At 34.2% G+C, this 16,243-nt stretch overlaps 1 protein-coding gene across 3 annotated transcripts in view; it reads left to right on the top strand.

Annotated features, from left to right (window-relative positions):
- Positions 1 to 4,795: 4,795 nt before the first annotated feature.
- LOC119069725 (synaptogenesis protein syg-2) overlaps positions 4,796 to 16,243 on the top strand; it is a 211,548-nt gene continuing 200,100 nt past the window's right edge. For 2 of the 3 annotated variants that reach the window (XR_005086388.1, XM_037173850.1), the window contains exon 1: positions 4,796 to 5,688. The gene's annotated coding sequence lies outside the window, so the exon portion shown is untranslated. The remainder of the gene's footprint in view (positions 5,689 to 16,243) is intronic. The other variant, XM_037173849.1, reaches the window with a different exon arrangement.

The following is a 16,243-nucleotide window of genomic DNA, read 5'->3' as shown; positions in this document are numbered from 1 at the left end:
ACGACCGAACTTTTTCCTTTTTGTTTTGTGTGTTTTTTTTTAAAATCGATGTTCCACTTCTTTGTTATAAAGAACTTTTTTTAATATTCCGTTTAATTTATATTGTTCTTCAAAGTCTAGTCCTTTAAAATAAAAATCTTCGAATTTTCAAAGTTGTCTATTTTTATCGATACAAAATTTAAGTCGGAGCAAGAAACTGTTCTACTCCAGTGCTCAAAACGTTACTACTTGTTTTACATCTGACTAAAGGACAAATGCAGTTTATAAAAAAAAGTTCATTTTCGGCGCATATTGTAGAATAATTTTTTGCTCAGATTTACGTTTTACGCCGAATAAAAATATAAAATCGGTTTATTGGTCCATTAATGTAGGTTTACCTTGTCATTTGAATGCTTTGTATACATTCCTTTATTACAGGTGAATGCGAGATCTAGATTGTGATTCTAGAGAACATTGAGAAATAAAGAAGATTAGAAAGAGTTTCTAGTTGCATTTAATAATCACAATTCGATGAATTTATTAGGTTGAAGGTCTTATAACATGGCTCTGTTTCACATTATAATTTTCATCCAAGAAAGTTACATAAGAATTGCATTTTGTCTCGAGTCTCATTTCATACCGAGTAAAGCCAACGTAGTTCTCATTGAATTTCATATATTCTACACAGACAGTGTATGGCGTAAAACGATATGAGGTTGTTTTGCGATGGAATGGCGTAATAATTTAAAAAGTTATCACAAATGACGTCACGCGGTTAGGAGAAAGGGAGTTTTTCAAGAAAACGTGACTGTTGCTGCAAATTTGTGACATTTTTCTGGCCCCGTGTCTACCAAGTGTCGCATGAAGGCAAGGCAGCCCTCTAGCAATATCACACCAATTGTTTACAAAATTAGGAGGCTAAAAAACGTACAGTTTCCGCTTGTAGATTTCATTATTTTAAAAGTGTATGAATACAGTGTAATGAAATTTACAAGCGGACACTGTACGATTTTTGGCATCCTAATTTTGTAAACAATTGGTGTGATATTGCTAGAGAACTGGTGAGGTGAAGGTGTTTTATTGTACTGCATGGTAAATTGACAACACGACGCGAAATAAGTTCCAACATTCCTCACCATAATCACTTAGCACAAGAGCGCACGACACGCCTCATGCACCTGAATCTAGTACTTCGAGACTACCCGGATATTACCCGGATAATAATGTGTGTTGTCTGAATCGGATAACGTTTCTAAGATAACGTCTAGTCGGTTGCATATGCGACAAATAAAACATAATGGATTATGCTGCATTCCATTTTACGATCCGTTTATATTTATCACTGAATATCGGTGTTAATCATTGTGCCGCGTTCACTGACAAAGATCCGTATTAGAAGCGATAATCTGAAATTCTTCCATTCGCTCACATCTTTATGCCGAAATTCCTATTATATTAACTTATTCGCAAATTTTTCGTCTTCTTATATTCTCCTCCCCCAGCACCCGTCTATATAGTTCACCTTATCCGTTCGTATAAGGTATACGTAACAATCAAACACACAAGCCCAACAGAAAAATATCTTGAGGGATAAAAATTTATATTTCTTCTATAAAACTGTGTATTATGTTTGTTTTGCGTATTATATTTCAATATTTAGCTTTCGTTTGCTCCGGGGGTAGATTGAATAAGATGTTATATTTACTTATGTATTTTTTTTTTTATGATCATCTATCAGCACGTCGCATATGTTATAGAGACGAGAAGAAAGTCGAAGGAAAAAAATTATATGTAAACCAATGTTTGTTTTAGCCAAGAACATGACCAAATTTGATATTATTCCTTAATAGAGGGGTGGTGTATCTGGTATATCTGGTATATTACCTATAGGATATTTACTTGACCTCACCAACTAATGACAAAATAAGAGAAACTATTCTGTGATGATAAATACACTAGTTGAAATCAGAATTTTTTATAGTTTGAGGGCAAACACATAATCTGTGATAGCCAATCGTCGATGATTGTTGATGATTGTATTTACCAGAGACGTTGCATAGCTTAAGAGGGCAGACTAGGTGTGAAGTAGGCTATATATTGAAAAATTGGTTTTAAAATTAATGTAGACCATTTAATGAAAATCTGTTCCAGCAATTAGATGAGCAATATGTTTATCTATCTCTAAAAAATGAAAAACGATTTACAATAAGCAACAGTTGGAAGAAAACCGATTTCCAAAATATGAACGTCGCTTAAAGTTAGGCTATGCAATATTTTTTTGGAAATCGGTTTTCTTCCAACTGTTGCTTATTGTAAATCGTTTTTCATTTTTTAGAGATAGATAAACATATTGCTCATCTAATTGCTGGAACAGATTTTCATTAAATGGTCTACATTAATTTTAAAACCAATTTTTCAATATATAGCCTACTTCGCACCTAGTCTGCCCTCTTAATAGACTGTACATGAAGACATTTTCTTGGCAGTAGATCTATGTAGAGTGCAGATTTGTAACAAATCTTATGCTTAAAAAAAGTAAAAAAAAGTCTAGTTCCAAGAATTAACGCACCAGCCAGCACTTGCGTATTAGGGTGTAGCGTTTTGACAAAAATATTTTGTTTTTTAAGGCCTACGGGTAGTTTAATGCAGAATGGTCACGAAAAAAGTTCGAAGCTTCCATGGGATCAGGGGACCATTCTGCATCAAACCTACCAGCAGGCCCGAAAAAACAAAATATTTTTGGCAAAACGCTACACTCTATTGCGTATGTACATTTCCGAAGTGACAATCGGACAGTGTAGCTTACATATCTGAATCAAAAGTCGGTCTAATCCAATTTTGATTTTTGGTTTCATTTTGTCAATCCATCTAATAAAAACCAGTTCATGCAACTAAGAGACTTGTCATTGTCAATTGTAGTGCATTGCTGGTGCGTTCAAGGAAGTCACCATCAGTATTACACACTTAGTAAAAGTAAAAGGACATGATGTCCTGGACATCAAAGTAAAGCGAATGTAACTTATTTCGATAAAGGTGCGGAAAGTATGTTAAGATGGCGATACAAGTGCTAAAGAGTACATCAAATAATTGGTGATGCTGTTATTCGCAATAGATATCTACGTAACAAGGACCGAGATTTCGAGTGAAATCTGTTGATCCGTTGATCTGTTTTTTTCAATTTCTGCTGAAGGAGCAAATTTTATAAGAAATCGCTCAATGTCCATTATTGTTTTTGTTCATTATTCTGTTTCCTTTCTGTTCGATTCCGTGCAACTATGAAACACGAAGAATGTGTGACAAGTGTTTATTTTGGGTAAGACGCTTTAAGAAGCTTGTGAAATAAATAGCTACGATTACCTCAATTAAGTCTTCCTCCAACACGTTCTACGTTAATACGATTCGGACTTACTGTTTTTACAAGCACGCGTAGAGTGAAACACCTGTTTTGTTTTGTGTGGTATTCGTATATTACTGTCTTATATTATATTGGTCTCCTCACTTGTGTGTCAACTAAAATTTTACGCATACTTTGAACTGTCAAACTCGGTCTCGCCTCGGGTAAACAATTTTCACAACTTTTACAGAAAATTTATATTACTTTTCGATGCTTCTAACCTTTCGACTTTTTTCGACATTGTCGCGACAGTACGCACATTAAATATTTTAATCTTCTGTCAAGTACGCACTAATGCGTGAATGTTACGCTTGCAAGAATAACGAACCCCAATGTCTTCCAACTGACTTTGAAAATGATCATTTCGTTGATTCCATTTTTATCTTTTACCAGGATGTGCTCTTCAGTCTCATCTTCTGCTTTTATTTGCTTTATCCAGTTTTCGATGTCGGCTACACATCCTACCCATATATAAGACATTATACTTAAAGATTTCATTTAGGACTTATTATTTCCGACCTATTTACGAAATCATTCTAATAAGAATCAACAGAACATTAGCCACGGGTGCTGTAAATATATAAATATGTTTCATACCCCAATACAAGTAAATTTTCGTCTTTGTTGATAAATTTCTGAAATTTGTGTGCCATATATTTTTCTTGCCTGATACGCATAAACACCATATCTCTAGATTACCGCATTCGTCTTGGTTGTACATGGTGTGTAATAATACTATACGGTATGTGTCTCGCCGTTGTTAAAATGATGCAAAACTTTCTTTTTTAGAGCAATAACACTTAACTGATAAACCGTCGTCGACAAATTATATAATACACAAAAGAGTAACGCGCAATCTTAATCTAATTTTCTCCACTTTAGATAACAACGTAACGCAATAAATGAATAATTATATGTAAAAGACACCTGATAATAATGAAATGCCAGTGGAAAATGCCTGTTTACAACATAAATATGTCCGTGAGTGCGCACGCGTGCTGTCCGGCATACTCTCAAAATTATATATATAAATACTCCCCCCCCCCTCATGGTATCAATTTAATGTAATATCCGACAGCAAAAGTTAATTCCTTTAAGAGAATGGGTTAAAAGACTCTTGCACAGCGAGTCAACATATTTTTGTTAAGAGCATTCGAGAGAGGAGAAATATGCGTTCTTACATTGCGTATGGGATATCATTATTGTAAGGGGAATGTATAATATTGGTAGAGGAGTATAAACATTTGACCAAGAAAAACCGTGAACATCAACAGCAAAGAGAAGAGCACAAAATGCAGAAGGAGAAACGGAGAAGCATACAGTGCCGCACAGTGACTGGTTTCGGTACTGTGTGTTTACCCACGAGTCGAGAAAAAAAAAATTTCGTTTGATCCTTTCAGTTAAACTATGCAATTTCAAAAATAAATTCGTTTCCTCTTGTTTTTCTCGATTTCTCTTCAGTATATCGCCGCGTTTCTATGCGAATGAACGTTGATTGCGCTCGCATGTTATAAAAACTATATATTAACCGTTGAGAATATGGCACAGATGTGTGTGGAGTTTTAGAAAAGAAAATACAGAAATTTGTTTTGAATGTGGTTTTGATTTGTGTGTTGTAACATCTAGTTGAGAAGAGAAAGAAGGAAAATATTTTTTTTTTTGACGAATCCAACTATTTACATCAATTTTTTGCTTTGTTTTGATATATTTCCGTTAAAGATATGCATTAAACAAATTGAAAGTGATATTTTGTGCGTACCGGATGGCATTATATGGATTACTGGGATTATAGAGAAGAAGAATGAAAAAAAAAAACACACACCAACCAAACACACATAATCTAACATGAAACGAAGAAAATCTTGATTTATGAAGTGTAGAAATAATTTGTGTCTTGTTTGTTAATTCGAGAAAAGAATACAACAACACACCAAAATAATAATATAAAAAAAGAAAAGAAAAGAAATTCTAAAGAAAGCGAATAATCAGAAATGAAAGAAGTTGAGGAGTGGAAAACAAGAAGTGTTGTCATGTGAATGTTTGTGTTGTTTATTGACAAATAACGGAACTTGAATAGAGAGAGAGGCGAAGAAAGTGATTATTGAGTGTTGATTGATTTATATGGTGATTTATGGAATTTTAAAAACACAAATGTGATGAAAGATAAATAAACAAAACAAATCAGATCAAATTGGGCTTAAAGAAGAAAAAAACAAGTTTTGGATTGTTACAAATCGAATTGGAAATAATTTTTATCACACAGAGACCAGCCCGAAAAACGGACTATGCTGAATAAAATAAATTAAACGGAAAAGGTAAAAAATTATACCACTGACATCAATCAAGATTAAAACAGATTAATATGGGCGGTGAAGGCTGGTGTTATATTTCATTTTAATTTCCTTCTAACTTTCTTCAAATCTGGCCCCGAAACATTAAAATAGATTTTATCACGTTTCTCGTGTCGTGTCTCCACCGTTTGTGACGACGAGAGAAAAAAAAGGGACACATTAAAATCTACCATGCCATTTCTCGTGTTCGTCTTACTGCTGGGGTTTTTTCTTCGATACATTTTTTTCTTCTTCGTTCTCATTCTCATAGTACACTTACGAAATGAATTCACAACCATGACCAAGACCGTCATGAACATCAACTAGATGGAATATCCTAACATTTTACACCGTTTAATACATACATTTTTCTACTACTCTGAATGTACATTATACCAGTGGATGCCTTGGTGGATGCTGTGCATATATTTCACTGTTAATACCTGGTGTTGTTGTGGGTTAATTTTTATTTTTATTTTTTATTTTCCCTCCCGACCCTAAATAAATAGGGAAAAAAATCCATTCCCATTTAAATCTCATTCGGTTTTATTGGAAAAGTTGAAAATTCTTCTCCGGCAATTTTTTTTCCCTCTTCCTTCGAGCGACTGTTTTTCTAATTGAATAGATTAAATTCCTATTTTCCGAGTTTTCCTTTGACTCACTTTTTTTATAGATATTTTGGAATGTCGCATAAAATGTTTATATCGTTTCTATCAAAGTTATTTTCGTAAATGTACACATCTATAGATATGTATGTCTGTCTGTACATTTATATATATACACGCAGAAGAGGAGGCCATACACAATATACTCGGTTATTCCTTTCGATTCCAATTGAATGTAAGTAGCAATTTCAAGAAAATTTTATGTTTTACATTTTTAATGAGATAAGTGAATGGGAAAAACACATTAATTTAGTGACAAAATCTCCACGAGACGATGATGATGGCTGATAAATGTTCGTCTTTACATTATTTCGGGACACAAATGTTGTTTATAACCGGAGATTTTTCCTTTTTTTTCGTACCCAAAACGGTCCAATTTGGATTGTCAATTCGTTTTGATTGGATCATCAAACCGAACAATTTCAATTTTATTAAAAAAAAAAAAATCTTTCAAAACAAATAATTTGTTTCGTGTGTTCGCCAAATGTTGGCAATATTATATAGGAACATGAAGTGTTCGTATCTATTTCGACTCTGAAATAGCTGGTAGCTTCCTTTCTTTTTGTGTTGACTCAGGTGGATTCTTCAATAGTCGTTGAATATCTTACGTGTAACGTTACCCCGAGAGTTCATATTTGATTGGATTACATAACATTTTATTGTACAATGATTGGATTCATTTTAAGAAAAAAAAAGCTTCGAATTTCACAGAAACACACATACACAGAGAGAGGATTTGTTTTTTTTTTCGTTCACGATTTCTGATTAAAGCTATCTGAAGATATCTGAATATTTTTGCTACAAACCCACGCACTCAATCATCGATCCGTCTCACTTGTATATCAAACCAATTTCGTAATCAAAGCAATCGAGTTGGCGACTATATTCCAATCGGAAATGTTCTCTTTACGACGATTTGCTAAGAATCTCTTTACAAAGTAACAAATCCTAACGAATTGTTTGAATTAACGAAATATTCTGGTCGTTATCATTAAGATTGTGAAAAATCATACGAAACATTTAGTTGCACAAGACGGCAGCTTTGCAGCTTAAGTAACATTGCATCAGTTTCTTGGTATATTCCATGTTTTCTTCAAATTGTTAACGATTTCCTGAAATTTTTGCTTTTTCCGTTGGAATTATCGAAATTGAATTGAAGAAAAAAAATTCCAAGAAAAGTTTCAGATAAACTTCAACAAATATATCAAAAACTTTAACGCCTGACCCATCTAAATATAAAATTACTTTCCATGCATCCCCTGCGATGAATGTTATCATTTTAACATTAAGTTATCTTGGAAATCTCGGTTTCTTCACAACTAATATAATGGTTTTGATTGCTATAATTGAAACTCCCGCTGTGACTGCCTGACTACGTAGTACGTTTGGAGATTTTATGGGCGATAAAGTTTCAGTTTTGAAAATAATTGCTTAAATGAGGTGAGTGAAATTTTATTAACTCACATTTTTGTCGATTCTTCTTTATGAAATCGAATCGTCATTCCTGGTTGATTGATTTTTAATTCGTTTAAAAGTTCTGTGATTGGAAGAATTTAAGCCAATAATTCAAGAAGTTTTTGCTTATTCATTTGTCAATGTCAATAGTTTGTGGGATAATTGGGATTTTTTTTTAAGTGGAAAAACTCTGCAACGAGTCCTCGTTCTGTTTTGCAAAAATTCTAAGAACATCACTTTTTTCATAAAATGTCCTCTTTTGTCATTTTTTATCAAAACAAACTTTTTTTGAGTAAATTTGACGCAGCTCATACCCACAGAGTGACTTAAGCATACAAGAAATTCTTTAATGAGAAATAATTTCACTCGCTCCGCTCGCGTTGTATACTTTCTCAATATTATATCATTCACGTCGTAAGTGTCCCTTTTCCGTCCTCTTTTTCTTGCCAAAATATTGTCTATTTCAAAACGCAAAAACGGGAGCCGACATTTGAAACAATTAATTTTGTAAGATCCGAGGGTGGGCCGGATCCCTGGACGAATTTTAGTTAGTGCAACATTCAGGTCCAGGTAGCTCAATCGGTAGAGCATTGGATTCATAACGTATGGGTCCCGGGTTCGATTCCCGGAGTAAACTTGCTCATACGGTTTTTCCTAATCAAAGTGTGATTAGTTACTGCAATAGCAATGCCAATAGGCTCTTTCGACCGTAATAAAGTCGTAAAAAAAAACAATAAGAAACCATAGCGATTTCTCATGTATGACAATCATGCATATACGCAATTGTAACTTACAGTGCCATCTGTGATGTCACATAGACACCACCCTCATACTGGATTTCAAGTCGAAATGTATCTCTAGACGTAAGGATAATAAGACTTACGTTTGACAGTGGTTCGGATTCCACTTGAATCAGTAGGTCCAATTAGACGAAAAAGAAGCACGCGCAACAGGCCCAACGGAGGCTTAGGCGCAGAGATTCGTCTCGAACCATACAATCTAATCTAATCTAGTGCAACATTGTAATTTCATCATTAACAACCATCATGCAAAAACTCATAGACTAAAAACCTAAGTAAGATCGAGGGGCGGATAAACTAGAAAATCCTTTTTTGGAAAATTTTTTGAAAACTAAAACATCTCTTCATCAGAAAATCCTCAAAATCGAAGGATATCCTCAAAAAATCCTTAGTAATGCAAGTTTGTTCATAAAAATCGGTGAAAATCCAGCAATCAAAAAACAGTCAGGAAAAATCATTAAAAATCTTCTGAGGATTTTCTTGATGAAAATGCTTTGTCAAGGATATTTACAAATATCCGTACTCTAGTAAGATACTGAAAAAGTAGACCATTTCACAGAGATTTCAATGACTAGACCAATAAGACATATCCAAAATTGATTCAACTGTTTGCCAGATGTTCTTTAGTCATGGAATCATAACTTCCAGAAATTTCAATCCAATTGATTTGACATGCAATGCTGATAGCAACAACATATTTCCAGTCTTAGAAATGTTTCATTTCTCCGAATTGGAGATTTCGACAATCTCCGCACAAAACATTGAAAATGTCTGCAGAAAAATAGTTGACGCTTCGTGATCAATCGCTGACAGACATTTTTCCATTCATCTGACTAACCATCCATTAACATATTTCGAAGCGTAAAAGTTCGTTCGCAAAACATTGATTTCCATTCGAATAGAGCAACACACGATGATAACGACCATAATATTTGTCATTATGGATCCAATCAATCGTAGTAGATTCACTGTTAAAAGGGAAAATTAGTTATGCCACTCCAATATCAATTACAATTCGACAAACGCATAAATTCTGTAAGTTTAATTTAATCTCCCTTTCTTTTTCCACCGAGCCGTGAACTTATAACCGACTATACATAATGTATAACGTACGTAAAGTTGAAAATATGGTTTTAAAATTGAAGCGAAAAGAATTTTTATTTTTAGTAAGTTACACCATGAAAACAAACCATTAAAATAAATTTTTGTTGAATGTTTCGTGTGTGCATTTTTGGTTTAATTTTCGTTTTCTTTTAATTCGAGTATATTTGAGTATTTTGTACCTAATACAGACCCTGTCACATCAATTAGGAAAAAAATCATTTATTCGCTGGTAACAGTTGCTCGTTCCTTTGGTCTAATAAAAACTGTGTTCACAAATACAAAAATCCCAAAAGAAAACATTTTTTTAAATGGAGAATAATTAGCTTGTAAACATTGGTGCATTTAGACTAAGATTAATGGAAGAAATTAGAGATATTATTATTAACGATGAAGCGTGTCACGGCGTGTGAAAGATTGTGTTCTCCGGACGACGAACGGCGAAGGCGAGGATATATATTCATTTAAACCAGAAATATATTCGCTCTTCAGTGTCCTCACTAAATAGCCAACGACATTCATTTTTTCCCATTTGTAAAATATGCCAAAAATGTTTAGAGAAAATCATAATTGTTAGCGAGTATACCCTTCTATTTAACAATAAAAAAAACAAATCTTTAATTACGAAGGGTAATTAATTCCCGGATGAAAATCAACAAGTAATTGAATTGGTTTTGCGAAAATTTGTAGCTTTGTTGCAGAAACGGGTGGAATCGCAATTGTAATTAAAATAGCTCATTTTACGATTATATTCGTATGCTTGTTTAATAACTTCCACTTTAATGGTTTCTGCTATAAAAGCTGCTATGTCTGATCGGCACATACATTCATGTATACGTTGCTTTTCAAGTGTGTTCTTGTACAATTAGTGGTTTTATTTATGTTGAAAGCTTGTGAATGGTAATTCTGTGGAATCAGAGCGTTAATTGGTGCACTTCTCATCAATGTTTTGATGGCCATTACAGGGAATAGATTTTTTTCAGTTCTCGATGACCAATCAAGTGAAGTTTTGAGTGGGCTGTATGGTTGCAGTCAAAAGTCTAGCAATTTTTATAGTTTTATCCATCGTTCAAATTCGAGTGAAATGTGGACGGATGCAGGAAGGAAATCATTAGTGGAATTAGTGGTAACAGATATATGTGGATGAATGGGTGATAATGTTTTCATATAATTGGGACCGACAAAATAATTCGTCGCTAACGATAAAGATTAATGAATGATCGATGGACAGTTTAATTGGAATGGCGAATGATTCATACATCTCAGATTAGGCAGATTTATTAAGAATTTTATCATTTAAATCTAGGGTTCCCATTCGTCCTCTTTTTAGAGGACATGTCCTCTTTTTTCGGCTCGTTATTCTTTTTTACAAATATTCTAAGAACATCACTTTTTGATGAAAACGTCCTCTTTGGCCTCTTTTTCTCATGCCTTCTTCTTCTTTATGCAGTTCATACCTAAAAAACTAAACATTTTCGCTGCGCGGCGTTAACTAATAATGTTCTCTGAAAGTTACTTATTAATACAACGAACTCGTCATCTCGAACAAAAAAAATTCGCTCGCTCCGCTCGCATTCTTTCATGTATTAAAATAAAAGTTAGAAATTTGAGAAGAAAGAAGTAGTGTAACGTTGTGAGAGATCACGCAAGGATAAGGTAAAACGAAGTCTGTTTTCAGGTAATATGAAGTGGATGCTATCACTGAGAAGGAATCCAAAAGAATATCAGGACAATTTCAGTGCATATAGCACAGAGCATTTTTGAATTTTTTGTTTTCACCATGACTTGTGATGTAAATTACACAATAGTTGCACAAAGTGCAGTCGTTGTAATTCCGCGTCAGAAATTCACTTTTCGCCCTCTTTTTTGAATGTGAACGCGTCCTCTCTTTGTCCTCTTTTTTGACGCCGAAACGTCCTCTTTTGCAAAATTGAAAAATGGGAACCCTATAAATCACCACAATCTTCCACCACGAAAAAACTTAAGGATCTTAAATGTCTGCACCTCAGTTGAAAGATCTTAGGGCAATCTATCACATGCAACGTGGAAGCCCGCTTTTTCGACAGAGTCATGGGGAGTAACCGAAAGCCTTAGCTTTAGGTGCCATTCCAGCCAGGAATAAGAGTGTAAAGGTCTACATTAATGACGTTCGAGGGAGGAATGTTTAAGAAAATGCGAAGAAATTCGAGTAGATTTTGATCCTTTTTTGGAAACGACTGTTAAAAAATCAATAAAATAGCGGGACGTCTATGGCCGCTAAAGGAGAATGTTTGTCAAAAACGATGGTCAATTTAAACATATGTTTTGCTGTAAATTCGATAACGTGTATTCATAGGCTGAGTGCCTATTCTCAGTCAACTGTCTCGTTTCGAGAAAAAAAATATCAGAAACATGATAGTCATGACACTCAGCACTTAGAACCAACGTCTAAGAAGTCGTCATAATTAGTTTTGACAAAAGGTTACCATCACAATCGTACCAAATTCTGTCCACAAAAACTTAACTTATGAACATGGCAGATGGAACTCCGATTCCCCTCTTATCTGAGTCAGAAATTTAAGAGATTTTACATGAAAACATGTTGACCATCATTTGTTCTCGAACTTTGCTGATTTCGAAATTATTCAGACCTACAGTTCAATCCTATTTAAAAACGATGCTAAAAACCGAGGCTAGTCCATCAACCAAAACGATGACACTCCATCAATTAAACTATTCAATCGCAGCTTAATCGTTCGATCATTAAATTAATTTTCATCTAAATACAACACCATGGCGCGGCGTGCGTAAATTGTATCGTCGTCGGGAGGAAATGAAAACATGGAATCGATAAGTTTTCTTAAATTTTAATTTTGTTTATAATTAAATTTAATGATCAGACGGTAACTGCTGTTATGATATCAGATTCAAACTACACCATTTTATATACACTCTGTTGCGCTTCAATCACAATTCAAATAAACAGTCTAATTAGTCAGCGCATCGCAGAGAGATAGAAAGAAAAAGAAGTGTCCTCGATGCGTTTTTTTTTTTTGTTAGTTGTATACCCATTTGATTAATGTACATATTTTCCCAGATCGTGTTTGCGCGATCATTTGAAGAAGGCATATAAGTATACGAAAATACATATTTACTTTGTACATCGGCATACAAAGTGTGGCATACGATTAGACTGGAGATTAAGGAGCATATGCCACACTCCATTTGTTTATGCTTCCAACGTTTTTATTATGTTTACAATTCAACAAAACGATTGAAAAAGAATCTTATTAAGAAAAATAAATAAAATAACATAAAAGATGCTCCAGTTTAATATTATATATAGACAATCACTTTAATCTTATTTTATTATTTTCATTTCCATCAGTAGATTCTCTTTCGCAGTTAAATTTGTGGAGATAAAAAAAAAGACGAAGAAGAAGAAAAAGTAGAGAAAAAAATTGAAAAAAAAGAAGAAATAAACAGCAATTTATGAAGGAAATAAAGAAAAGTACACGATGCTAAGTTATGGCTTACATGTAACATAAAAAAAAATTCTCATGAATGGTAAATTCATGTGCTTTATAGGATCTCTGTCTTCGGTCTTGTTAGCAATGTTAGCGAACGATAGATGGGCGTTGTTTACAATGCACTTTTAATGATGGTAACAGTTATAGCTGTTCGTTAACGTACTACAAAACAAAACAAAACTATTCGTTTAATGAAGTTGCTTACTGAACTCTTTGATTTTACTGACTCTCTGTTCTGGAAGCATTAAAATTGCTTATCAAAACAAAAAGGAGCGTTTCTCAGAATTTATTTCCGTTGATAAAATAAACCAATCAATTAAAAGTTTCATCTTTTGGTAAGCTTTAAACAAAATAAAAAATCTCGAAACAAAATGCTTTGAGAGTTAACAGGAACATGTAACAACAATATGCTAATGATGTTACTTTATCGCACTAGGAAAAACAGTGCACTCGACAGACTAGACACAACGTGTATAGATTTCTATGTACTCTGATATCGTGTTGTGGGTCATTTCAATGAACGATTTTTTCGCACTAGTGTTACAAAAGTACTTCTCACCGAGATTCATACAACGTTTTATGCAACAGATCTAAAGCTCGCAGTTTTCGAACATTATGATCTCGAGTTGCATAAAGTGATTTTATAGATCACGGTGGAGATGAACAAAACTTAAATAGAGTCGCGACATCACCTCTGATTTCATGTTCTGGTTGAGGGACTCGAGTACTACACGAAACTGTATTCAGTTTCCGGATCTGTCCAGCCGTTTCGCAGAACCGGCACACGTGGTCGTGCGGGACCCACGAGTCAATTTAAATACAGATTGTTATAGCAACGGATAGAGGGACTAATTGTAAGTTATTTAGTGTCAAAATTGCTTCTATCAACAACCTGGCCACGGAGCAACATTCCAGCTAAAGTCGAAATTTCGACATTTTTGAATGGTGATATGTGTAAGACGAAAAAAATTTGAAACTCTTTGAATGGCGATAATGGTAGAGGATTCCATGCTCCATTAAACGCCGTGAATGGATTTTACAAAATTTGTCTGAATTGTACACTATTTGAAAAATTATATTTTCACCATCCTCGGCGAAACTTCAACTCATTTGTAATATACAGGTAGACCCTTCTCGTATCAAAACAATAATGCCTGATCAGCCTGCAGAAAAACATAAAAACTTTTTCACGCGACCACAATATTATTTTCGCAATTCCGGGCCATAATCATCACCTTTCCATGCATCCATTTAATGTCGTTTTGAAGGTATTTATTTCACAGTGCGTTTTTGGTTATTTTTTTCGCACTTGGGCTTTTTCACCTTTTTTTCGCATGCTACAGAGCTTAGTACCTTTAAGAAATACTAAATTTTATAAATAAAAACTTTGCACAGACCAGGATTTGAACATCCAACACCAAAATTCTTCCAAACACCAAGCAACGACCATAGCCATTCGGCAACAGAGCCACACAATTATACAGAACGTATTGTTGAAGCGTACATACTAAGCATTGACTCCTTCATTTTATTTAGCGTGTCTTCAAATTGCAATGTGTATATAGAACAGGTTGCTTGATCGTTCAAATGAATTCATGTTTGCATGTGAATGTTTGGTAAAAATTTTGGTAATATTTTGCATTGGAAAGGTGATTATGGCCCGAAATTGCGAAAAACGTTGTATCTACCACGATAGGTATGCCGGTATTTTTTCGCACACGACGTCTTGTCGTCCTCGACTTCGCCTCGGATCGACAATCGACATCTCGTGCGAAAAATACCTTCATACCTACCTTGGTAGATAAATGACTATTTCATTATAGAACCACAAAACCCAAGACCTGTTACACGCCATGGCGACGTTATCGTTGCGTTGCTTAATTTAATTATTATTCAGGATCACATCATTGACACTGATATTTCAAACAAATCCAAACGTATATCAATGACATCATTGAATATTAATTGAATATTGGAACATGATTCTAGATTCCAGCCAAGCTATTAATAAACAATACAAAGCAAAATGTGGGGATTTATGTTTTAGCGCTCATTTGTTCGATGAATTTGTTATCACAAGCGTGTAACATCTAACTTTAATATTTTTTGTTTTCGAAAATTGGAACGGTATTACGGTCTTGTCGTCGAATAGGTAACAAACAACGAAACAACTCATTAAACAAAAAAAAGCCGAAGTTACTATTCGCCCCATGTTTAATGGAGTTTTGTTAGACCAATATTATATTTCACTGTACAAAAGGCGATAATGCTACTGTTTCCTTGCACAGACAGTTTTAAAAGCATATAATAATACGAAGGCTATTTGTCGTCTCGTGTACATGAATTGGGGGTGAACGGAACGACTTAAGCAGCGAATGGAAACTTTTTTTTAAAGAAAAGGACGTTGCTGAAAACTTCACTTTTTCTCTTGCATTTAATAACACAAAGACACAATTCCATTAAACGCTGTTAGAAATAAACCCAGCCACCCTTCACTGCCTCCAAGCCTCAAAGTCTTTTGAAAATAATTTTCCTTTATGATCGTAATATGTTGCTGTGCGAGTCTATGTTAATGAGTTCGTATCGCGGTTTTAATTGCAAATCAGATTTAATGACTTTAAAGTTTTGTTCGAAAAATGAAGGAGATAAATCAAATAATGGCTTTTAAGACCGTGTGCATGGGAGTCGTATTAGTTGGCAACTTTTTGTTCGACTATTTTTTTATGCTGTGATGTGTTTTGCAGAATAAAAAATGTCGATGAAGTGGAATGTTGCTGATGAAAGTAAACTCAGAAATGTGTTTTCTTTGAACAACCACAACAGAGTAAAGTTAACCAGGCAGGAGCGCTGATTTGACTAGGGACATGAATAATCTAGTAGCCCTATATTTTTGCGAATAAAATTTTTCAATTTATGTCAGTGTTCATTTGAGTTCATTTTCATCCAGTCATTAGGTCACTTATTTGACGTTTCGAAAATGAACCGCTACTGCCTGGTTTATTTTACTCTG

This window comes from Bradysia coprophila (genome assembly GCF_014529535.1).
Source record: "Bradysia coprophila strain Holo2 chromosome X unlocalized genomic scaffold, BU_Bcop_v1 contig_39, whole genome shotgun sequence".
Taxonomy (NCBI): Eukaryota; Metazoa; Arthropoda; class Insecta; order Diptera; family Sciaridae; genus Bradysia; species Bradysia coprophila.
This window is presented reverse-complemented; position numbering and strand designations above follow the sequence as displayed.